Consider the following 24941-nt stretch of genomic DNA (forward strand, 5'->3'; position numbering starts at 1 on the left):
AGTTGTGTCCGTTACTTTGGCTTCACTGCCATGGATTTATATGCATACTCATGAGATAACCATATAACGCTTATTGGTCATGCAAACAATAATTCCTCTCCCCTCCAATCAGGGGTGGAAGAGCCTGCCGAAAAGTGTGTGTGTGGGGAGGGACCAGGGGCTCTCGCTGCCTCCATGGCCCTACCTGCACCCTGCCCCTTCTGCCCGAGGCCCCGCCCCACCCCTTCTGCCCAAGGCCCTGCCCCCAGCTAAGCCAGAAGCCACAGTGGTCCAGGAGTCAAGGACCCTCCACCTGCCCAAGGTTGGGGGGCTGAAAACAGGCCCTGGCCCATGTCCCAGCTCCGTGAAGCCCCCCACCCAGGGCAGGAGAGTCCGCAGCTCCCCACAGCTGTCCACATGGCTCTTACCCCAACCTGACTTTGGCTGGCGGTGGAGCCTTGGAGCTGCAGCCCGGCCATGGTAAGAGCTGCGCTGCTGGGCAGCTGTGAGGAGCTGTGGACCCTCCACCTGCCCTGGGTGGAGGGCCTGCAGGGCGGAGACACGGGCCGGGGGCTGCTCTTGGCCCCTCCCACCTCGGCCAGGTGAAGGGTCCACAGCGTGGCACCCCACGCTGATGAGGCTCCAGTCCCCAGCTGGCTCCAGCCTCAGGGGGAAGAGGAGGGGTGGGGGAACCCATGGCAAAAAGTGGAAGGGCCATGCTTCCCTGCCACCCCTCTGCCCCCCATTCTGGCACCCCTGCCTCCAATTGCCATATAACTAATGATATGAAGCACAGATTTGCCACCCTCTCTCACACTGAGCAGCATCTTATTTATCTGAGTTGTTCTGTGGCCTGGGATTACTTGTGTGAGTAAGGATTTACATTGCAACATGAATTGGGAATGCAGATTCTGTGCCCTACGGATTAGCAATGTGATAGACCAAGAGAGTGCGATCTCCTATTATAAACTCCTCATTCCTCAATGACAGCAAGGGAGACAGAACTGGCTCTGAGGTCCACAGAAAACTGCCAAGGTGATAGCTTTGAAATAGAGTTGAGAAGCATATAGAAGTGGTGGAGTTACTAAGCAAAGGAGCTCCTCTTGAAAACTGCTGGAGTGGAGATACATCATGCCCCAATGTCGCTGTACAGGAATGGAACTGTCCTTTCCTGCCAGTGCTTAGTGTGGGGCTGCAGTAACTTTAATTGCCCCATGTGGGAAAAGGCACAGCTTGTAGATCGACAAAGGACTGCTCTGGAATGATGGAGCTCATTTGCATCCATGAGCGGTGGGTGGAGCCCCCATTGGGGAAGCTAGCACCTCTCCCCCTCCCCCGGCCCCATCTTTTGCACACATCCCCACGGCCAGAGCCCAGAGCACACCCTCCCGCTAGGAGAAGCCCACAGCATGCCTCCCCACCCCCCAGTCATGTCGTGTCTCCCCTCCTGAGACCCCCAAGCCACCCAGCAGGAAAAACTCATGTCTCTTCCAAAGAACCTAAGCTTTTTTTATATGTGTCATGCAGGTTCCAGGGCAGCTGAGGAGGCAGTATGTGTTATTCAGCTTCCTGGGTTCATCAGTAATCTCCCTGGAGTCCAACTATTAAACCCTCCACCTATGTTTGCGTCCATTTTCTGTACCCTAAGTTTCTTCACAGCTATGGAACAGATGCAATTTTCCCCACCACACTTATGTATTAACACTGACTATCCTCAGGATTAATTAGCCCAGTACAGAGCTGTATTAAGGGCTATCATACTGCTTATATAAATTAGGATTAGGGTTTGAGCCTATGATAATACATTGGAAAAAAATAAAAACCACAAAGATATAGGACTGTATCCATCCCACATTTTACTTCAGCAGCTGCTATCTTGTGGAAGTTTCATGAGCCATATGAGCAGCAGAGCAATGGAGGCTGCTCCATTGTGTGCCTCTTAATGGTAGTTTCAGTTTTACAGGGAAGGACACAAATTTATTTCCTAATCCCAGAAGCCAAATGAGAAGACTCAGTCAGGCCCAATTTACTGGTCTCGGCCTGGCCAACACCTAAAACTTAGGTTGACCTAGCCTCATTGCTTAGAGTTGTGAAAAATGTCATGCCCTTTGGAACACAGTAGATCGCCCTAACCTGCACTGTAGAAGCAGCTATGAACCTTTTCTGTTGACCTAGTTACCATCTCTCAAGGGGATGGATTTTCTACAGTGAAGGAAACACACCTTCTGTCACTGTAATTGTCTATGCTACAGCACTACAGCAGCTGTAGTGTCTCTAAAGTGTGTGGTGGCGGTGGTGAGGTGGAACAGTTCTTTACTGGTTGGCTGAGTGCCATTCAGATGAGGAAGAGCTTTTAAGGAACCAAGCAGCAGGAAGTACAGGAGACTGTTGATCTGAAATCTCCTTATACCAATCCCCTTAAATTGATGGAGGTGGGGAAGAACTCATGACATTCATGCCTGACAGTGCTTCCCATACAACAGACAGGAGGGTAGTACTCATGGTTGTCAAGCATCACCAGTGTGGTATTCTGCTCTATCCAATGTTGATAACAGTCGGTTGTGTGCGTGTGTTCCCTCTGCGTGCTGCCCCAGCTCTGCGCAGATAGATGGCACAGCAGACTCCAAGAGAAAACCCAAAGGCCACAGACTCTGATAAGGTACAAAGGCACCAGGCCAGGTTTATTGCCAGAGACTGTGTTTTGTTACGGGGGTGTGACTAATTGCTGGACCCAGACTAGGAAGGAATCTAGTCTGTGAAAGAAGCTTTTTGGAACATCTCTGAGGGTGAGATTTACCTGCATTTAGTTTCCTACTGTATTAGGCTTAGCCTTGCATGTTTTTGTTTTATTTTGCTTGGTAATTACTTATTAATACTTATTATTACTTGGAACCACTTAAATCCTACTTTTTATATTTATATTTAATAAAATCACTTTTGCTTATTATTGACCGCAGAGTTAGTGACTAATACCTGGGGGAGCAAACAGCTATGCATCTCTCTTTATCAGCGTTATAGAGGGCGGACAATTTATGAATTTACCCTGTATAAGCTTTATACAGAGTAAAACAGATTTATTTGGGGTTTGGATCCCATTGGGAATGGGGTATCTGGGTGCTGGAGACAGGAGCACTTCTTCAGCAGTTTTCAGTTAAGTCTGCAGCTTTTGGGGGACATGGTTCAGACCTGGGTCTGTGTTTGCAGCAGGCTAGCATGTCTGGCTCAACAAGACAGGGTACTGAAGTCCCAAGCTGGCAGGGAAAACAGGCTCAGAGATAGTCTCAGGTGACAGAGATAGCACATCAGGTGACAGTCCCAAGGGGGTTTCTGTGACCCAACCTGTCACACAGGTATCTACAGTTCTGCTAGTACATATGTGCTCTCTGACAATGGACCAGTTCAGTAAGTAGTGGGATTTACCACTGCCCCCTAGGCCCAACAAAGACAACCCCTCAGGGGTGCATTCTTATACACAGGTACAAACAAGTTACACCTCACTCCTGATGTATTGAGGTACAATCCCTCTACGTAGTAAGGTGCCGCCTATCACCTTGTACATGTTGGTTCGATCAAAACAACCCCATCCATCATATTACGCTTTTGCTCCTGTCTTTAGGATGGGTCAGCATGTTCCTTGTTGTCTGTGTGGAATGTGCTAGTATCAGAGTGTTCTGGTACCATCCTGGCATATGTTTATATCTCTAGTGTCCAGTACCTTTTAGGTATGTGTGTTTTGCAACATCAGCCCTCTCCTTGCCAGACTCTGAGCAGGGCCTGCCTCTTGCTCACAGCTTAACTTGGCTTTATGTTAACAAGTTTATGTTAGACCATTACTTTAGTTCAGGTCTTAGGCCTCATACCGGGTCTCTGATACAAGGGTTTATGTTTCAGGACCTACTACGCATGTCTAATACAATCTAATCTACAGTAGAAAAGGTTTGTTGGTATAGCTTTACTGGTACAGGCTCAACTGACTCAAGACGCTGTTATACTGACAAAAAGTGCTTATGCCAGGATAGTTTATACCAGGTTGGTAAATGAAACAAGCTCTGCAAAAGAGTGCTTTTGCTAGTATAACTGTATCTACACTAGGACTTTTGCCAGCCTTAGCTATGTTGGCACAAAAAAGTCACACCCTTAACTGGCATAGTTATACCAGCAAAACTTTCTAGTGTAGATGTGCCCCCTCACGACCTCTTTATCTTCTTTCCAATCACTGGAATGAGATGCCCCCCGCATCCAGCCCTATCTTCTACAAGGTCTTTTTTTTAATTCCTTAAGAATTAATTAATTGCAATCTGTCTCTCTCCTTTCCACCAGGACCATAAACAGTTATTTCTGACCTAAAAATGAATTAACTCTCATAGCCCATGCAGCCCCAATGGGCCAGGGGAGAAAGTGGTTCCAGAACTATAGTTTTCTTCACAATGGGAGCTTTTTGCTGGTATAGTATACCGGTAAAGCTTCCCTGTGTAGACATGACCTAACTAGTAGCAATGCGCTGCACACAGGGATTGGGGAGTTCATCCAATGGACTATTTCGGTCCCTTGAGCAGCTCTGCAACACCAAGATGCAAACTTCCACTCCACCCTTTGTCCCTACACAGTGAGCTAATTTATTTCTGAATTAGGTTGATCATGTGCACAGTTATGGTATGTGACTCACTGGGTCCCATACACCTCAGGGCAGGAAGTGGCTGTAAATTTTAGTCTGAGTAAAGCCCATAGGTTGTTATATATCAAAATAATACTAAAAGCAAATTTCAACGAAATTAGTGGAAGGTTAAAACAAAATAATTTAATTAGCTTCATCACAATAATAATCTTTCAGTGACAGATGTTTTAAAAGAAAACCCTCCTCCTTTGATCCACTTAAAGAATGAATCTTATTGTAAAATTTCTTCAATGTGCCTCAAAGTGGAGATAACAGAAAAGCATTGAAATAGTAGATGGGCTTTACAATACTCTATTCTCTCTGGAAATTATGCAGACAGTAGAACTCTATTTCTAAAATTCAGGCCACCACTCTAATTAAAACCTACTAGTTTTAAAAGCATATATGTAAAAAAAAAAAAAAAAATTACGCACCAGCATTAATTAAATTACATTTGCATTTTTAAAGAATCATTGGAAGATCACATTGTATTGGGACAAGTTCTTTTCATGCATTCAGATACTGATATCTTTATCTGGAATTTACTTGACTAGGGCACAATATAGGTGAGGTTGGAGGTGCGGGAGAGGTTTTGGCGTGTGGGCTCTGGGTGACAAGTTGGGAGGCTCCCCGGAAGCTGTGATATGTCCCTTGTCTCCTAAGGGGAGGCGCAGCCAGGCAGCCATGGTTCCTGGCCAATGGGAGCTGTGGAACTGGCGCTTGGGGCAAGGGATGCATGAGGCCCCAAGCGCCGCGCCTCTGCCTAGGAGCCTCTGCCTAGGAGCCGAGCGACATATCACCACTTCTGGGGAGCTGCGCGGAGCCAGGTAGGGAGCCTGCCAGCCTTCAGAACCAGACTTTTAACGGCCCCATCAGCAGTGCTGACCGGAACCACTTTAGTCTCTTTTTGATCAGGCATTCCACTCGAAAACCAGACACCTAGCAACTCTAGGAGGGAATGGGGGAGTTCCTCCCTCACACTGTAGCCTTGCATGTTTAAATATTACCACTACAAAGCCGGCAGTTTCTTAGATACAGATTGTAATCCAGTTTTACACATAAAGTTGTAGGGGCAAATAAGACTCCAGGTGCAAGAAGAAGAGATGGCTTCGCATGGCTGCTGCTACTTCTCTCTTTACGTAAATGGGCAAATAGGGGTTGGAAGTGATAGAATCCTTGCTCCCACACCTACAAATCACTAGCCACCAGAACTGAACCAGTGCAGGGAAAGAGAGGGATGGCAATAGGGGGTTGTGACCAATTGCTTCCCAAGGAGCAAAGAAGGAATTGAAACTATGCATTACACCTTACACTTAATATATACTGGGGAGGGGGAGAGATGGCTGTAATGGCAGAGATTGTTTGAGAAGAGGGAATTTATGTTAATTTTTACTATAAAAGGACTTGTAGTCACATTTTATGAGGGATTTTTCCATGGAATTATCCTTAAATGACACCTTTTAAATTTGCCATAAGCAAAAGACTTATGCCCAAGTCCACTACTGCAAACAAATCTATTTGAATGTCCTAAATTAGACTTTGTTGGAAAAATTATACTGGCACAGTCATAGTTGGCAGTATTTCCCTTGTATACCCATATTTTCAGGGCCTATTCATAGTATCTCAGTTGCAGCACTAATTTTCATTATTTACTCTGAGTTCAGGAGCAATAAAAATGGAAGGTACATTTTGTGATTTCCCGGTTATATGATATACTTGTTGGATATTTCTGTACCATAACACTGTTCCGTATGAATAATCTGTGATTCCTTTAGCCTGCAAAACAAAAAACATAAGGAGTAGATCTGTAATGGAAGAACTTACACCTTCAATTCAGCTGTCTGTAGATACTTATTGGGCCATAGAGTAAACAGAAGCAGATCCCAAAAGAACTACCAAAAGTCCAAGCCAGTATCTTTTAATTGAACATCTAGATATGATGTTAATGGTTTTATTCTAGACTAAACTGTTACTCTATTTACTCCTTTTGGACGTTTGTTACGCTCAAGCTTCTTCATTCTGTTAATAGATAATTGTAAGTATAGCTCAAGCAACCTCTTATCCTTCCTTCAGAAACTATATTGTCTGTAATGTGATATTTCAGCTTGCTACCACCCTGTTTGTTTGCTGCTGATTAAAGGATTTGGTATGCATATGTTTACCCGGGAAGCAATTAGAGGAGAAAAAAATCAACACCCTAAAACAGATATAAACTTTAAAAAATTCGTCTAACCTTTATCAAGAGACTTGAGTTATTTCTTTCAGAATAATTTAAAGGGATGGAACACAGGGGAAGAGGAGTGTGTGGGGAAGTACAGTATCTTTTAGAGGCTCCAGTTAACTGGCAACCAGAGAAATGGAGGGATATTGCTTCTGTTCTTGGCTGGACATTCTGACGACTGACAAAATGAATATTGTTTCTTAATAGCAAGGACCAAACATTTCATGACAGTGATTAAATAGCACTGCACTCCCTTTTTCATTGGAGCAAGGATTATTCAGTCCATACGTCTCATTCACAACTTATTGCAGTTATAAGCTATAAGGTCAATAAAAGTTTTCAACAGCCCAAGTTAGCTGAGACAAGATCATGACAGAAAATAGTTTGCGCGATTGTACTGCTTGCTGGTCTGTGGTTTATGACATTGTGATGGCTCTATATGACAACTTTGGACAGGAACAGAGGCTGCAACCCCTCCACAGTCCTTAGAAGGGAGTTGGTGACCACTGGATATACATGAATACATTCAGAGTCCCATGTATAATGTGACTGTATGGTCACAGAAAAGCCTGGAAATAAAGTGTACACTTCTACATTGATAGTAATTAAGCATCGAAACAGTTTACAAAGGATCATGGTGGATGCTCCATCACTGGCAATTTTTAAATCAAGATTGGATGTTTTTCTAAAAGATGTGCTTTCGGAATTATTCTTGGAAGTTCTATGGCCTGTGTTAAATAGGAAGATTAATAAATTAGATTATCACAACTGTCCCTTCTGGCCTTAGGATCTATGAATTTCCTATTGTTTTCAAACTGGCCATAATTGTGCTCCAGAATATAAGCTTTTATTTAAAAATATACATTAAAAAATGAGGTCTCTGCTTCCTCCCTCCCCACTTCTGCAAAATAGGGATAATGATACTTACTCATCTTTTTAGTATAAGGTGATTTGAGATTTACGTATGAAAAGTGCCACATGGGAATAAGTATTATTATTATCATGGCTATGAAGGTAACCTTTATAAGGTTAGCTGTATGGAACCACTTCAGTGTACACTACTCCTATTCAGTTCAAAGGGGTAGTAATGTCAAAGATTACTGGTTACAATTTAAATATCAATATTGTTAACTATTTCACTGGTGATCATTTTAGCAGAAACCCTAAGCTAGCATGCTTAGCCATTGCTCGTAGACATAATGGCAGACACCGGGGCAGTGTTGTAAGGGACAGCTAGTTAATATCAATGGTTTTGGGGTGAGAGATGTGGAATTCAATTCCCAACACCCCAAACTGAAGGTCAGCTCTGTGTCTGAGCAAAAGGGGAGAAAATGGAGATCCATTCTGACCCCAGTACAAAAAAATCTCAATTGCCTCCTGATTACCAAAACCCCCGAATACCTCTCATACCCTCCCGGGTGCCAAAAGCCTTAGTTGTCCCCTACCCTATGTCAAAAACACCAGTTTCTCCCCTGGCAACTTCTATAGTTCAGTCATGTATTGCAAGACAAACATTCCAGCGCACAAAATTCCAGAACATATGGACACAGAATAAAAGAGATTAAATTGAATATCAAATGAAATAAATAAAGAAAGAGACATTGTATTGATTGGGCTGAACTGAACTGGGTAGGTAGTCATGACTGGAGGAGTTGAAGGGATAATGCCACATAATTCCAGAGTTCAGGCCATATATTTTAGGTCTAATGAGTTGCATAGGACACAGAGCTTTGCATACACGGTTTTGATGCATCCAGTGACATTATCCTGCACCGTACTGTACTATATACTGCTCTATCACATAGATATGGCGCTATGGGCAAACTTTTTGGCCTGAGGGCCGCATCTGGGTATGGAAAGTGTATGGTGGGCCATGAATGTCTGGTGGGGGAGGGGGACTCTATCGGGTGTAGCATGGGGGGCTCCATAAGGGATGTTACCGAGGTGGGGGCAAGGGACTCATGGATTCTGGCGTGGCGGGGTGGGCTCTACAGGGGTGGTACTGAAGACTCCTAGGGGCCCTGCCAGCAGTGACACCAAGGCAGCCATACCATGCACAGCCATGGATGGAGGCACCCCAGCTGGGACAGGTGTGGCCCCATGGTGGTTTCCAGGCTCTCGAGGGCGGGAGCCATAGGAGACCGGGAGAGGATTGGGCGCACTGTCGCGTGGGAGGTGAGGGGCTGCTGCGTAGGGGTGGGGTTCCGATCCCGGAAACAGAGCAGTGTAGTCGCACCTGTGCAGTGTGGCTCCGCGTGCCGGAAGGTGGTGGTCATCAATGGAATTGTGAGTCAGGGGCTGGGGAACACCAGGCTGGCAGAGCAGGGCAAGCCCCTGACCCCGCTTCCCGACGGGAGCTCGAGGGCCAGATAAAAACATCTGATGGGCCGGAAGCAGCCCGCAGGCCACAGTTTGTCCACCCCTTCACTGTCAAGTACACATTCATATGAATATATCTGTATATACATGTGTGTAATTTATGCACACATCTGCATCCTGGTGATCCATAAGCCACTGCAACCCAGGGCAGTGGGGATGCAGGTAGTATGGGGGCTGCTGTGCCTTACGGGAATACTGCATGGACCCAGTAGGGAGAATTCCCTTCCTCGGGTTCCTGTGCAAATCACCAGAGCAAATCTTGGTGTTCTGACCTTGTGCTGATTGCCAGGATTGGGCCTACATTAATTACTCAGACCAGCTACACTTTATGCCAAAGAAGGAAAGTCTGCCTGAGAGAGGGCTGATGGCACAATCCCACCCACAACTCCTGCTCCACTGAGGGCTTGGAGCCAACCAGTGCTGCCACAAAAGTGGGCAACACTGACTGGGGTGGGGATATAGCCAGGGCATCAGGGAGAGTCAGCACATCTTCTAGCTTAAATCAGCCTTCCTCTGATGGCATCCCAGGGAGGAGATCACCTCACCAGGGGGTTGAATCCTTTCTTTGGTACAAGGATGTAAAAATTATTGTCAATGTGCCAGTAACAATGACGGTAACCCATTGAGCTGAGATGGGGAGCAAAATTTACAGACCTGAGAGGGGAAGTTGGCGTTCATCAAAATGAAATAATTTATTTCATCCATTCTGAATATTTTCAAAAATATATAGAAATCTCCCCCCTTTAGCCACGAATTTGTACATTAACTATTTTTAAACTACTAAAGGGGAAATGAAGTTAGAAGGTCAGAAAGATCTATTATAGCCTCCAAGCCACCAGCTGAAAGACATTTGCATATGCAATCTACGGTAATTGTGTAACATTTTTCAGGCCACTGTATTAACCTTTGAAGAAGTAAACAGTGGAAAGTTACTGACTCACCACATGACCATTTTCAGCCAAATATGAGCTAGGATTGTCTTTTTGTATGGAACAATAACCTGAATGCGTCAAACATTTTGGACCTAACTCTTCACTGTCTTCCTCCTCGTGTAGTCATTTACACCTCTGCAAAGTGAGTATGAAGTGGGCATAAAATGGTCCCAAACCAGGATGACAAATCAGGTCCCCTGTATTTAAAAGATGAATAGAATTGTCCATATGGGACAACAATTCATTATTGTAATTATTACATATGGGTTTTTTTTTTAAACCGCATTATCTTGGGCCGCTAAGATGTGTGCACAACTACATTGAATAAGTGTGAGCTTATTTGCCCTTTCTCCACTTCTCCTCTTGGTCATTTGTTATACTTTGTCTAAAATTAAGTTATAAGGTTTTGGGGGCAGGTATCATGATCTATTTTTACAGCAAACTCTCTGGGTGCTATATTCAATCTAACTAAGGTACTTATCTGACCCCACACTACCACAGTAGCTGAGTGCCTCACAATTTTTAATGTGTTTATTTTGACAACACCCTCCGAGGTAGGGAAGTGCTATATCCCCGTTTGGCAGATGGGGGACAGAGGCACAGAGGATAGAATTTGTAAAGGGGACTTAGGCACCTAACTGCCATGTTAGGTACATAATTCCAACATGTAGGTGTCACTGGCATTCACAAAATCACTTCTCAGCTGGTGCCTAACCCTGTAGGTACCTAAGATCCCTTAGTGCCTAAGTTTACACTGATAAAGTCCCCGAGGTGTCTAAATTTTGGGGTGTGGGCATGTGTGAAGCCACTGAAGTCCTGACACCCAGCAGCTCTTTACCGAACTCACACATGCGCCCCAACAGGATCTACAAACTGTCCTCACTTATCTTGCCTTTTGGGGCCTGATCCAGCAGGCATGTTCACAGCATGCCTAATTCTGTATAAAAGATGCTGGAAGAGGAGCCCAGTGGTGAGAGCACTCACTCATTCATTGGACCTGGGTCTCCCATCTCCCAGCGGGCTACAAAGTCATTCTAATGCACTCTCTGGGTGAGTGAATATTTAATTATTTATACAAAATAGAACAGCTTCAGATGGAGAGACACCTGCCCCAGACTACCCCATAGCCCAGTGGTTAGGGCATTTACGTGGGAGGGTCAGAGGGCCAAGTTCATCTCTGCTCTACATCAGACAGTGTTGAGCTTTGAACCTGGATACCATACATCCTGGGTGAGTGCCTCAACCCCTTCTTATAAGGTTATAACCACTGCAACGTCACCTCCTCATCCCATTTTCCATAAACAAAACCCCATTAACCTCACTTAGGTGCCCAACTCCAAGAGAGGGTTCACAATTGTGAACCCCAAGTGGAGAAAGGCACCTCTCTCGGGCCTGGCATTGGGCATCAAACTCCCTTTGTGGGGAGGGGCTTAGGTCCCACCTCTTGCTTTGGCATGTGGGAGGTGAATGTAATAACCCAGACTCCATGCATTTCACTCACATAACACCAGTTATTCTGGCTGTATATGGGTTAGCAGATCCCTGCTCAGTGTGCTGGCTTTTTTGAGGGCTCTAACTCTCCCCATGAGGACCTACATGGTTTGCTCAAGGTCACGCTGGAAGTCTGGCTAAACGGAGAATTAGGGTTGGGTTTTCAGAGTCCCAAGCTAATGCCTTAGCTGCTGGGCTATCCTTCCTCTCCAGAACAATTAATAGATAAGGGAAATAATTAAAAGAAAATAAATAATGTCTGTTCACAGATCCCTGTGTGCTCTTTCCAATTCATATTATTCTATATTCTCTCTGATGGCGTAGCAGCTACAATTACCACTCTTAAATGGCAAGGTATTAACTCCATAGAAATAATGGTTCCCTGCAAGTACTTTGCTGGCACTACAGTCTGCGTGGAGAAGTTCTCAATCCCAGTGGCAGATAGTTAATATGCAGCAAAGTGATGGAGCTTGGAATATCACTCAAGTTCCTTGATTAGTAATTATACTATAATTTCCTCTAGCAATTAAATGGAAAATTGTACTAAATTGTGCAGTGATCTCTACCTTGCTCTTAACTTATCTACTTTGTGCACCTGTGTTTTTGGACATATTCTTATGTTGTTTTATTTCATATTGAAGAAAGTGGTACCAGGGTCAATTCTATTTGGCTTACTCTAGTCACTGTTCAGGAATGTATCCCATGTGAAGTGGTGGGGCCTTGGCATTGTGGGGTTAAAGATTACATGGCACACAAAAGATGCTTTCTGCACTGAATCAAATATGACATATCCATAGCTTTCTATTTAGTGGGAGGAGCTGGACTGAAAGTCAAAGCCAAAAACAATTCAAAGCTGCATGGGGAGGGAGTAATCGAAGAGCTGCCTTAGGGAAGGGAGCTCATGAAAATGAGATCATCTGGAACTAGCTAAAACTAGAGAATGGGACTGGGCAATGTCTTAAAAAATATTTACCTGGAAATGGGAGCTTTCTTTCCCCATCTCTGTTGTGTTGTTTGGGGAAGAGAGTTTTGCAGCTTCAGTTTCCCTCTTCTTTGGAGTCCTTCTTTGTAAGCCAACCCCAATCATAATGCTTGATGTGGTTGGTAAAGTATGAACTTCTGGTTGCATGGCCCTTTCTTTTTCCCTCAGAATAATCCCCAGATTAAAGGAGCTGTTAGTCAGAGAGATTTACTATTATCTCATATTGCCCCCACCTCCTACGGAATATCCAAGAGTGGGAAGGTACCCATCCCATTTTAGCCAAAATTAATGACTCCCTTGGTAGTATTCCCATGACCCCAATTGATACATATTGAAATAATGCAGAATAGAGTTTGACTGTAGGAATTTTAAAAGTCTCCCTTCTAGAACTGACAACCCCAAGCATTGAAAAATCATTAGATCAGCTAAAAATAATGAGATTTTTAAAATGATAAATGTTGAGGGTTTTTTATTTATTTGCCTCCTGGTTTTTTAAACTTTAGGGTTCACATGTTCAAATTTTTTTCTGCAGGCATGAAGGCTAGAAACTTTTATTTTAAATGGAAATTGAGCTTCTCATATAATCATATGACTCCAGAAGCTGGGGATCTAAAAACACACTACATATGAGAATTGCAAGAGTGGGCCACACTGCCCATTGCAGTTCCTGGGGAATCTGACACTATATTTTACGCTAAATTTAAACTGTCATGTTTGTAAAATATGAGCCAGATGCTCTCCGCCGTGATGCCAGCTTTAATCCCCCATATCATCCCCATGATTTTCATTCCCATATACAAGGTGTTTATGCATCTGCATAAGACCAGCGGTGGTATCTTCATTTTGTCGAAATTTGCAAGTTATAAATGGCCACTTGCAAAAGAGACACCTAAGAAAAAGGAGCAACGTCAGTAGTAGTTGTGGGCTGAAGAAAACCCTTAATTTGCCTATTTTGCATATTGGAAATCGTATTTGCATATTGCACAGTATACAGCTAGGCCCTGAGCCTGCAAACCCTTAATCACAGTAGTAGGGCCAGATTATTGCTCATGCTACAGCCCTGGAGCAGTATGAAAGGACTGTAAGCTTCCCCTAATTGGACATGAAGGAATCCCTGATTCATGAAGAGACAGTGTAGCTTTGTCTATGCCACACCCTCCTGACCCTGGTGCCAGGGGGACAGGAGGGGATAGAACCAGAGCTCTGGAATGGGTATAACAGCCTTTTGGGGACTGCTGTTAACTGGCATAATTTAGAGCAGCTCTGAGGCTAAACTTAGGTTGGGTGCTAAACCGGCTCCTGCCAGCCACACAGCCACCCTCCCTTCAGCTGCTGTTTGTGATCAAAAGTTTTTGCCCCATGAGCAGGCTGCTGTTTCCTTGCAGTTTTTATTATCCTTTTATATGAACGACACCCTATAAAATTGTATAGTGATCACAGAAATAAAAATGACTGACAGAGAGTATATAAAATATGTAAATTACCGATTCACTGGAAGTTTCCTATATAATAAAAGATGAGTCACTGCATGACACTTTCAACAAAGAGGATAGAGTGTTTCTGAGATAGATTTTTGTACACTCTATACCACAGAACTATATATAGATTTGCACAAACCCCCAATCAGCCAGAGGAAGTAGACATATTTCCATGCTGTAATACCAGGAGAAAGTTGAAAGTCAAACAAAATGAAGCTATTCAGTAGTGGTGCAATACCGTCCCAACAACCCTTGGATAAAACAACAGCATCTGCATCAATCATCTGGTGTACCAAAAATAAAAATCATGATCACTGAACAATTTTACAGGATCAATGTCCTCTGGTTTGCAAATAAATGTCTCTGCTTTGTTTTGACATTTACAGTATTTTCCATAAATGGTATAGCTATTCCTCTGTTAGCAGGAGAACATTATCCTGTGACAATGCTCTATTCAAGTGACATTATCTCCTAATTACCTCTACATTTTTGCTGATATTTATCCTTTCTGAAGTATAGTCAATCTAAACTTTCTATCAACCCATTTCCCATGATGAATGCTTGAATGCAGTGAAAAGAATAGACAAAGATTCCTTTTTCATGTCATCTCAGAATTTCAATATGAGATAAAAAGAATAACTCTTTGGGTACATTTATTTCGATTAGAGTTAGTTATTTTGGAGTCAGATGGGAGCTGAAATGTAGCTGAGAAGATCATGTAGTTAAATGGGTACAGACAACAGGTAGCAATCCTTTCCTGGAGGAGACACTCACTGTATGACCCCGTGGAAGTCTTCTGAAATTGTTAGGCTACATTTTCAAAGGAACCTCAACCCATCTTCTAAACCCCTGCAATTTTGAACATGTAAAAACTCATATTATAGCATGCAGGTTGAAGGGGGGGAGGGGGGAGATTTTTCAGATGAGAGTGAGGTGTTAAATTCCCATCGATTTTCAAAAAGAATTGTCTCCCCAGTCCTAACTGCCTTTTCTGCCTTTGAAAATTTCCCCCAAGCAATCAGACGTCTGATTACATCTTTCTAAATTGGTATGCTGTTAATGCACATGAAAGTTCAGGCTCAACTAGAGTATAGAGCAGGGATGGGCAAACTTTTTGGCCCAAGGACCACATCTGGGTATGGAAATTGTATGGTGGGCCATGAATGCTCATGAAATTGGGGTTGGAGTGCAGGAGGGAGTAACAGCTCTGGCTGGCGGTGTGGGCTCTGGGGTGGGGCTAGAAATGAGGAGTTCAAGGTGTGGGAGGGGAAGCAGCGGCATGTCCCCCTTCCGGCTCCTAAGCGGAAGCATGGCCAGGCGCTGCCCATCCGCAGGCACTGCCCTGCAGCTCCCATTGGACACAGTTCCTGGCCAATGGGAGCTGCAGGGGCAGCACTTGGGGTGGGGCAGTGCTCAGAGCCCTCTTGCTGCCCCTACACATAGGAGCCGGAGAGGGGATATGCCGCTGCTTTCAGGAACTGCACGGAGCCACGGCACGTGGACGCGGAGCAGTCCCCAACCCCACTTCCAAGCTGGAGCTCGAGAGCTGGATTAAATCGTCTTGTGGGCCAGATGTGGCCCACAGGCCATAGTTTGCCCATGCCTGGTATAGAGGCTACTTTTGAAACTCTATCCCATTGTACTTCAGTTAACTCATCTGGAAAATAAATGTGTCAAAAGCAGGAATTCATTGAAAAGCAGATGCAACAGCTGAGCTGGGGTGGGTGGAGGGGGAATTCCTGGGATAAATTGCACATTAAAAATATCAAGAACGAAAGTGACACTTAGTGGACAAAACTACTAGCAAAGCAATACAAGTAAATCAAAATGGAGCTCACTGTGTTATGAGGCTATGGCATCTTTTCCCACAGGCAAATACAATGGACTAGGAAGAACTACTCACTGTCAGTGTTTTAAATAGGTATTCAATTATGAACAGGGAATGAAAGAAATTCAGGATTAATTTTATTTGGTAAAATACCAACTGGTGGTGCAACCACTGGTGGTAAAGGGAGACGTTTGGCCTCATGCGCAGACATTTTATTATCCTGTTGATGGTCCTCTCCATGCATTTTCAGGTCTAAAGGCACATTTTTCACCCCTGGTTCACACCACTTTTTAATATGGCGGCACCGGTGGTTTCTGGAGAGACAGAGAGCCTATATAGGTTCTCACTTTGGTGCAACTCCGAAGAAATTCCACTGTGTCAGTGGAGTTACTCTGGATTTAAACCAACATAAGTATGAACAGAACTTGACCCACTCTGACCAGATTTAAACAAATCATTCTAAATAGTTTTAATAAATACTGTAATAATATAACTTTAAAAATAAAATCTAGAAAGGAACTGAAAGGTGGCCTTAGGCCAACTTTGCATTCTTCCTCTCCCTCCCATCATTTCTTTGGTACTGAAGTGCTCATCCGGTCTCCAGAATACATTAGAGCAGCAGGAGAGCTTATATATGTGTGTGCATGTATGTCACGCATACACACGATCATCCACCCACATAAATAAAGTTTTATTTTCAGTAATACAGTGATCCAAAAGCAATGCATAACAGTGGGTTAGTAAAAAATCTGTCTGACTAGTCAGTGCACAATGAAATCCAGTTAGGAGCAATCATTTGTAAGAATAAAGAAGAATACTATATTACCAAGGATATGCAGTAGCTTAAGTTCCTATGAGTAGGCATAACCTGACATGTTCCAGATTTCTAGAAATTTGAAGCACATTTAATGTAAGAAGAACAATTATATATTTTCATTAGTTTTTCTGTTTGGACATTACATTTAAAATATGAAACTTCTCTATTATTTCAGAGTAGCAGCCATGTTAGTCTGTATTTGCAAAAAGAAAAGGAGGACTTGTGGCACCTTGGAGACTAACAAATTTATTTGAGCATAAGCTTTCGTGAGCTATACCTGTAAAGTAAAAATACTGGTATAAGTTGTTTGCAGTGTTGTGTTGCTGCCACAAGGTGGCAGTACAGTAATGATATAGTGTTACAAACAAATAAATAGTGTAGCTGTAGCTAGAGTAAGAAGTAATTGGAATTTAAGTCTAATAATTACACCGCCTAGTTGAATTATTCTTTCTGATATGCCACTTTTAAAACTTTATTTTGGATTGAATGTTATAATATGTTCACATTTATGTTACTACAGACACCAAAAACTTTGGAATGTATCTTTAATATTCTACATGTATTTTTAAATATTATATGGAGTTTTATTTCATTTATTGAATTATGCAGATTTTTAGTGGTAAAATTAACGTTGACATTGATATTCTGGGAAGTAAAGTACAGAACATGTGTGCAAGACTTCAGTCAGAGTCAGATTTTCTTAAATATGAATAGCTTACAGACAGCCCCCCAACCTGAAGCAAATACTCACCAGCAACCACACACCACACAACAGAACCACTAACCCAGGAACCTATCCTTGCAACAAAGTCCGTTGCCAATTGAGTCCACTTATCTATTAAGGGGACACCATCATAGGGCCTAATCACATCAGCCACACTATCAGAGGCTCGTTCATCTGCACATCTACCAATGTGATATATGCCCTCATGTGCCAGCAATGCCCCTCTGCCATGTACATTGGCCACACTGGACAGTCTCTACGTAAAAGAATAAATGGACTCAAATCAGACGTCAAGAATGATAACATTCAAAAACCAGTTGGAGAACACTTCAATCTCTCTGGTCACTCGATAACAGACCTAAAAGTGGCAATACTTCAACAAAAAAATTTCAAAAACACTCCAGCGAGAGACTGCTGAATTGGAATTAATTTGCAAACTGGATACAATTAACTTAGGCTTGAATAGAGACTGGGAGTGGATGGGTCATTACACAAAGTAAAACTATTTCCCCATGTTTATCCCCCCCAACCCCAACTGTTCCTCAGACTTTCTTGTCAACTGCTGGAAATGGCCACCTTGATTATCACTACAAAAGGTTCCCACCTCCCCGCTCTCCTGCTGGTAATAGCTCACCTTAAGTGATCACTCTGGTTACAGTGTGTATGGTAACACCCATTGTTTCATCTTCTCTATGTATATAAATCTCCGCACTGTATTTTCCACTGAATGCATCCGATGAAGTGAGCTGTAGCTCACGAAAGCTTATGCTCAAATAAATTGGTTAGTCTCTAAGGTGCTGAAAATACTCCTTTCCTTTTTGCGAATACAGACTAACACGGCTGCTACTCTGAAACCTGAATAGCTGAACAGTTATTCATTTTCAATTTTTGAGTTGCTTCAGCAATTTAGCCTTTCAATATTTTCTCATACTGCCAGCCTAAGTAAAGTCAATTCACATATTAAGCATATATATTCACTGATTACAGATATAACCATTTTAGGCCCTAGCCCTGCAAACCTTTAAACACATGCATAACTTTACTCACAAGAGCAGCTGTACAGAAGTCAATGGAATTACCAATGTACATAAAGTTTTGCAGGACTGGAATTGTACATATTTCTTTTTGTTCATCCAACTTGTGAATAAAGGACCAGAATCCTACAAACACTTATGCAGGCAACTTTACTCACATGGGTAGCCTCCTTTAAATCCCATTAGAGTTCCCATGAATTTCAATTGAGTGCTCATGTGAGCAAAGCTACTCATATGGTGGTTTGTAGGATCTGGCCCTAAGTGAATGAAGCTGCACTGTGCCATGGGTTTCATGGAGATGGGTTTCAAAACAGTGACAAGCAGCGCTGGCCACCAACCATGGGAACAAGGGAGATGCCAGTTTAAAAACATTGAAAGTAATAGCCAATGTGCTGAAAACCAAAAACCAGACACAGCCTGAAATTTAAAACAATAGATTTTCAATCACCAGGATCTGATGAACAAATTACACGTTCCAAAAGGGAGTATGCTTGAGGGCGCACATCCTCCCCTGCCCCATATATATATTCCATATCCTTTATGGTGCCTCAGACATGGTAATATATATGCATGCATATATATGCCCACATATATATATGGCATTACCATGTGTAAGGCACCATAGAGAGTAAAGAAAATATATTATAAATCTTTCATAGATATCATTATAATTTAGTATAATGAATTAGGATTTTTTTGATACAGTTTAGCTGATTTGATAACTCACCAGGAAATACAATATTGGTAACATAACACTAAAAATGGAAAGGCTTCATTAATACATCCATCACCTTGTAAAAATGTGGGCTGAAAATGATCAACCCTAAATTTGAACCATCACTAAATAATTTTTCTCTCTTCTCCATCAAAGCATTTGTTTTCTGCTACTCAGATTTCTGCCAAACACATCTCTAATCTAACCTGTCTCCATTGCCCATATGTTCCTTGTATCCTGTAAGCCTTTAAAATAATTAAGAGATACTGTTAATGGAATGCTGTTGCAAGATAATAGTCTCTTGCTATTAGATAAATGTCAAGATGACATTTTTTTTTCAAGCGGGAGGTACATATCCAATAACAATTTTCTGTTCCAATGATTTTATTTTCATTCTATCACATGATTAATGATGTAGATTCTGTCATTATATCTGATGTGCACTGCTGCAGAAGAATGACGGTGGCTCAATGTGCCATTAGTAAAAAAGCTTTACTGTGGGACAGACTTTATGGCCTATCAAGGATTCTCTTTACTTCGATTTGGGTTTGATTCCCAGTGGTGTTTCCAACTGTTCTCAATTCCAGGCTACTCCAGCTATGAAGCATGGAATCAAATCAATTAGCACGTTTTCTGATGAGCCATTTTATCTTCTCCAACTTAAATTGCCTGATTAATGGGAGAGCAAATTCCCCCCTCCCTCTCCCCCCCCCCAGCTCCAGCCATTAGCTCAGGCGTCACGTTAACAGCCTACTACAGCTCTTGAGAAAACTTTTCAAAGCACCCAGTGGAGGCTTCAGACAGATTACTGTTCTGTGATTTCTTAATGCTTCTTTTAAATGTTTGTTTTCAGAGCAACTGATCATGTTCAAGGTTTCCACTCTGTTGTGCTAATTACAGAGAAACAAAGAACCTGTTTTGAAGCTCTGTGAATGAAAAGGACAGTTTGCTCTATACAGTGTCAGCATTGCCATTTGCTTTACTATTCAGACTGTGACAAAAGTCGGGGTGGCTGAAGTGTATAGGGCCTGATCCCACAAGATTGAGTAGTCTTGAATTGAGGATGCTTTGCTGTGCCTCCCAGAAATGAGACTTGTAGTTGGCTCCATAGGCCAGGTTTCAGTGGTTGCCACTTGAGTTATGGATAGGCAGGTAGTCAGAAGATGACATGGTCTGGAAGCCCACTCCCAAAGTTCAGACTGAGGGGCAGATTCTCAGCTGGTATAAGTTCTCACCACTCCATTAACTTCCATGGAGCAATGGCAATTTACATCAGCTGAGGATCTATACCTGAATGAGGAAACCAGTGGACCAAGAGACATAGTCCCCTTCCCTAATGAAGGGAAGAGATGGAGAGATCCAAGGGAAGGAAAGAACATTAGGGAGGCTGGGGAGCAGAGAGGAAAAAGATGGGGGGAGAATCAGGAAAAGGGAGGGGGAGAGGCTGAGGACCTTTTCTGGGGAAATGATCAAATATTTCCCTTGCCTATTGCTGGCAAGGAAAGAAATATTTAGTGCCAAACAATAGTTTTATTAGCACCACATTCTGCTTGGTAAAGGAGTTTTTGGAAGCACTGCTGGAGGTAACTTTGAAAAACTTACTGCTGATCATTATCCCTTCCTGTTGTAATATTAGCACAAAAGCCCTAAACACTTCACTTCTTTAATATATGCTTAAAATACAGTAAATGCCTGACTATATGTGAGCTGTGGGTATTAGTTACTGCATGATTTAATTATCCCTTGGAAACAGCTAAAGCTCTATTGGTGTCAAATTATGTTAAACTAGAATTAAACTGAGCTTTACTGCAACCAACTGGCATTTCACACACACACACACACACACACACACACACACAAAGTTAGCTGGTGCCTCTTATGCTTATACTGAATAAAGTTGACTTGTTATTGTTAAGTAATGCACTAGATTAGTTACAGATGTGTGGATAGTTAAAAAAATAGAAGATGATACTGTAGTGAAAGCCCAATTTGCAGCATCCACTAGGTGGCATACAGTGACCACGTTTAAGTCATCTTATCTTCACAAAACCTCCCATTCATAGAGTAAATAAAGAACAGCATTATTAATTTATACCATTGAATCCACCCTACACCTAATATTTATTTAGCCAGCTGTTTCCTCTAATCCTCCTTAAATGCCATTGATTGAAATCCTAAATATATTCAGACATTTTTACCCCAAAGAACATTTTGTTACCTACAAATTACAAGCTACCTTTTCAAGTGCATGACTGTATTCTACAGTTACTCACAGTGGAGCCAGAATGTCTAATAATTCCTTACAAACAACAGAAGAAGCTTGTCATCTGAAAATGATTTTTTCAAAAATTTACATTTAATTTTCTGGGAATTTTAATTGATAGGATAAATTGTTGGTTTAAAAATGCAATATATTAAGTGCATAGTATTTCAACATCTAATGATAATTTAGGTACCACTTCAGTAGAAAAGCATATAAAAAGAAACAAATATTAATTCAGACCAAAGTGCTTAGGTCTTGTCATTACTTACTATATCTCTCAATACGATTAAGATATATGATACCAATAATAACACGTTGCACTTGTGTAATCACTTTTCACCAGAAGATCTCCAAGCACTTCATAAAGGATGGACCAATGTTATTTTCCCCATTTTATAGAGGAGTAGGGAGGTTAAGTGATTTTGATCAAGGTCACAAAGCAAGTCAGGATTTGAATTCAGCTCTCTTGGCTCCAAAGCCCATGCATAGAGACTCCAATACCCTTTTCCTGTCACATTTCTACATTAAGTCCACATTAAGACTCTGGAGTCTTCCCAATCTGCCAGAAAACACCCTTCCCACCCCTTATTACACACTGAGTAATAAGGATATAAAGCATGTTAGGATCCTCTCAAATCTGTATTTTTGGAAACCATCCTGCATAAGCGCAACTCGGTGTACTACTTAGACCCTTCTTACAAGCACTAGCTGTGTTAACCCTGCCAAAAGAAAGTGAGAGGAAACAACCCATCAGGGATATAATGAAATGATTCTTTACTGTGCAAATCTCTTCAATACTTTTGAATTATACTGTCAGTCATTTCTCTGAAACAGAAAATTGTTGCAGCTAAATGCTTCACTTCATAACAAAATGGTTTTTCTCCTTTCAAACTCCTCAGATATTCAGGGCTCTTATTAGGAAGACAGGCCTTTTGGCTCATTTTCATTGCAGACCAGCAATGTCTTGATTACTGCATTGACTTTATTATTTATTTCACTTAAGAAAGCAGTTGTTCTCCACTGAACTCAATTTTTCCCTTTTATAGTGATTGTCAGTTCAGTGGACAGCGAATCTGAAATAAAATATTACATATATTTTTTACATTAAAAGATTGTACATATGGGCAAGAACCTTAGCCAGTTAAACTCAGTGGAGCTTGGCTCCTCAGAACAGCTTTATCAAGATGGTGTACCCTCACCAGTTATGCTTCTTCGGCATCTATATTTTCAGATATCATATGTTAAGTTTCTCTTATCATTAACAAAACTAATGAAAATTGTATTGCTAACTTCATACTTATACTCAATGAAACATGACTGCATAAATATTAAAAACTCATTACATTTTAGTAAAGTTCATTTGTAGTGAATCAATATTGCATTCAACTTCAGACATTAATTCATATGATTTTTTTTCCCAAGTACTGCTAACTTTCAAGAAACTCTTCAAAGGTTGTTTGACTGTGTGACGTCATACTGGAACATATCCATGTACACATTCCACACTGAAAATTCCTAATTGCAATATCTGTATTGTGTATTTTTCCAGGGATAAAGGAATGTAACGCATTATGACAACTTAATTTGAACACATTATACAAGTTCTTTCCAACTAAACACTTGCATCTCAACCATCCATAGCCAACACTTCTGATTTTGGCATGAGGAGCATTTGGAATGAGAGTTTTCTACTTTTAAGAATGAAAAGCAAATAAACACTTTTTGCGGCTACATAGCTATTATAGCATCGATAAATCTCAGAGATTTAACTTTCATGACACTACAGCAACCTAGCGTTCTTGTTAAAGTGGAGATAATAAAAAAGCCTGTGCCCAAAAGATATGTTATCTCAAGTTTCCGTTGACAATAGGCAATATATGTTGGGGAAAAAAAATCCTATGGATCATATCAGATTCCTTCCCCACCTAATACGATCAGACCTAAAGCAATGGGTGGGACAAACACATTCACAGCTCTTCAGCTTTTCATTCAACCCACACTATCCTCCCCTTCCCAAGTCCTGTAAACTCTTTATGGGATTTTAACAGATGGGGAAGTTACCTCTCGGAAACCTTAATCTCTGTGAAATGTATAATCTCACAGGAGAAAGCCAGTGGACTAAACTATACCATTTTCATATTCCAAACAGAATCTGCGGTTGCAATATGATCCCTCATCTCATCTGTTAACACGGCGCACTTAAAGTCAGATAAACGGAGGGTAGTCAGTTTCAAGCTCTCTCTCCCACTTTTGCCAAACTAGATCTCTTCAAAATCCCTTTAGTACACTATCATAGCTGATGCCTTGAGACGTTACCTGCTGGATACCATACAGCTGAAAGAAAGTCTCCCCACCCCCCGAAAAAAATTGATTTGTTTTTACCTTTTCCAGAGCTCCAAAGTTAAGATGCTCTCAAAACTCCCCAGCAGTTGGGAACGGAGGACACAAAATGCAGAGGAAGTTTTTGGTGCTCACCTTAAGTTTGTGTGTGCGTGTGTGTAAGTATATGTCCAGAATGGCTCTTTGTGGCTCTGAATGGCAGAGGTCCTGATTCAGGGAAGAGGGAGCCACTTTCTCACCGAGAGGGAAAGAAAAGCACCACGTCACAAGTTAAGTACGCCTTCAAGAGCTCTTAATTACAGCCCAACGCGCATTCAAACCCCAGGAATGAGTGCCCAGAGAGGCTGGAACACCGCGGAGTCTCAATACAACGCACTGTCCCTTCACATCTGTCCTGACGTCCTCCTCTCTGTGAGTGTCCTGATGTCCTGCCCTCCTCGGCAGCTAAAAATTTCCCTCACACCACACGCACGCCCCAGGTTAAAAGCCAAGTGAGCAGTTGACAGAGTTTTTTCACAGGAAGGGATCACTCAAGTGAGAGTGCGTGACACCCTCCGAAACACGATACTTGGCACAACTTGTCTCTCCATCCCCCCAAGCCCTTTTCCCCTTTATATCTAAAGATGGGAAGATGCTCTTTTCTGGAAAAGAAAGTGAGTGAAGCGGTGAGATAAGAGGAGAAGGGGAAAGCTGGATCTAACTGGATCTTGCTGGTTTTTGGTCCCAAGCCCCAAACTGTACAATCAAACCAGAGAACAACTCAAGCCTCAATTATTACAAAAAGGAGAGCCTCACTGACCCACAGCAAGAGTGTCACAAAAACCTGGATCTGGCGAAATTCTGGCTCCGCGCCCCAATTCTAACCCCCTAAAGAGAAAACAGCCTCGCTGCTCCTAGGACACCAAAAATATCGGACTTATCATGGGGGATGAGCGTTGCAAAAACCTAGCTGCTTGATCCATGCAATGGTTGTCCCTCACCTGGTTCACTATGCCAAATTCCATGACATGAAATGAGTGGAAATCTAGATGCTACTACTGCACTAATGTTTGTTTGTTTGGGTTTTTTTTTTGTTTTTTGTTTGTTTGTTTGTTTGTTTGTTTG

At 42.3% G+C, this 24941-nt stretch overlaps 1 protein-coding gene across 2 annotated transcripts in view; it reads right to left on the reverse strand.

Moving 5' to 3' along the window:
* Positions 1 to 24251, reverse strand: part of HAPLN1 (hyaluronan and proteoglycan link protein 1) — a 90597-nt gene extending 66346 nt beyond the window's left edge. Inside the window, exon 1 of one of the 2 annotated variants that reach the window (XM_074952820.1) lies at positions 23973 to 24251. The gene's annotated coding sequence lies outside the window, so the exon portion shown is untranslated. Of the gene's footprint in view, positions 1 to 23879 lie in introns of both variants that reach the window. The other variant, XM_074952817.1, reaches the window with a different exon arrangement.
* Positions 24252 to 24941: the final 690 nt, after the last annotated feature.

This window comes from Natator depressus, chromosome 5, assembly GCF_965152275.1.
Source record: "Natator depressus isolate rNatDep1 chromosome 5, rNatDep2.hap1, whole genome shotgun sequence".
Lineage (NCBI taxonomy): Eukaryota > Metazoa > Chordata > Testudines > Cheloniidae > Natator > Natator depressus.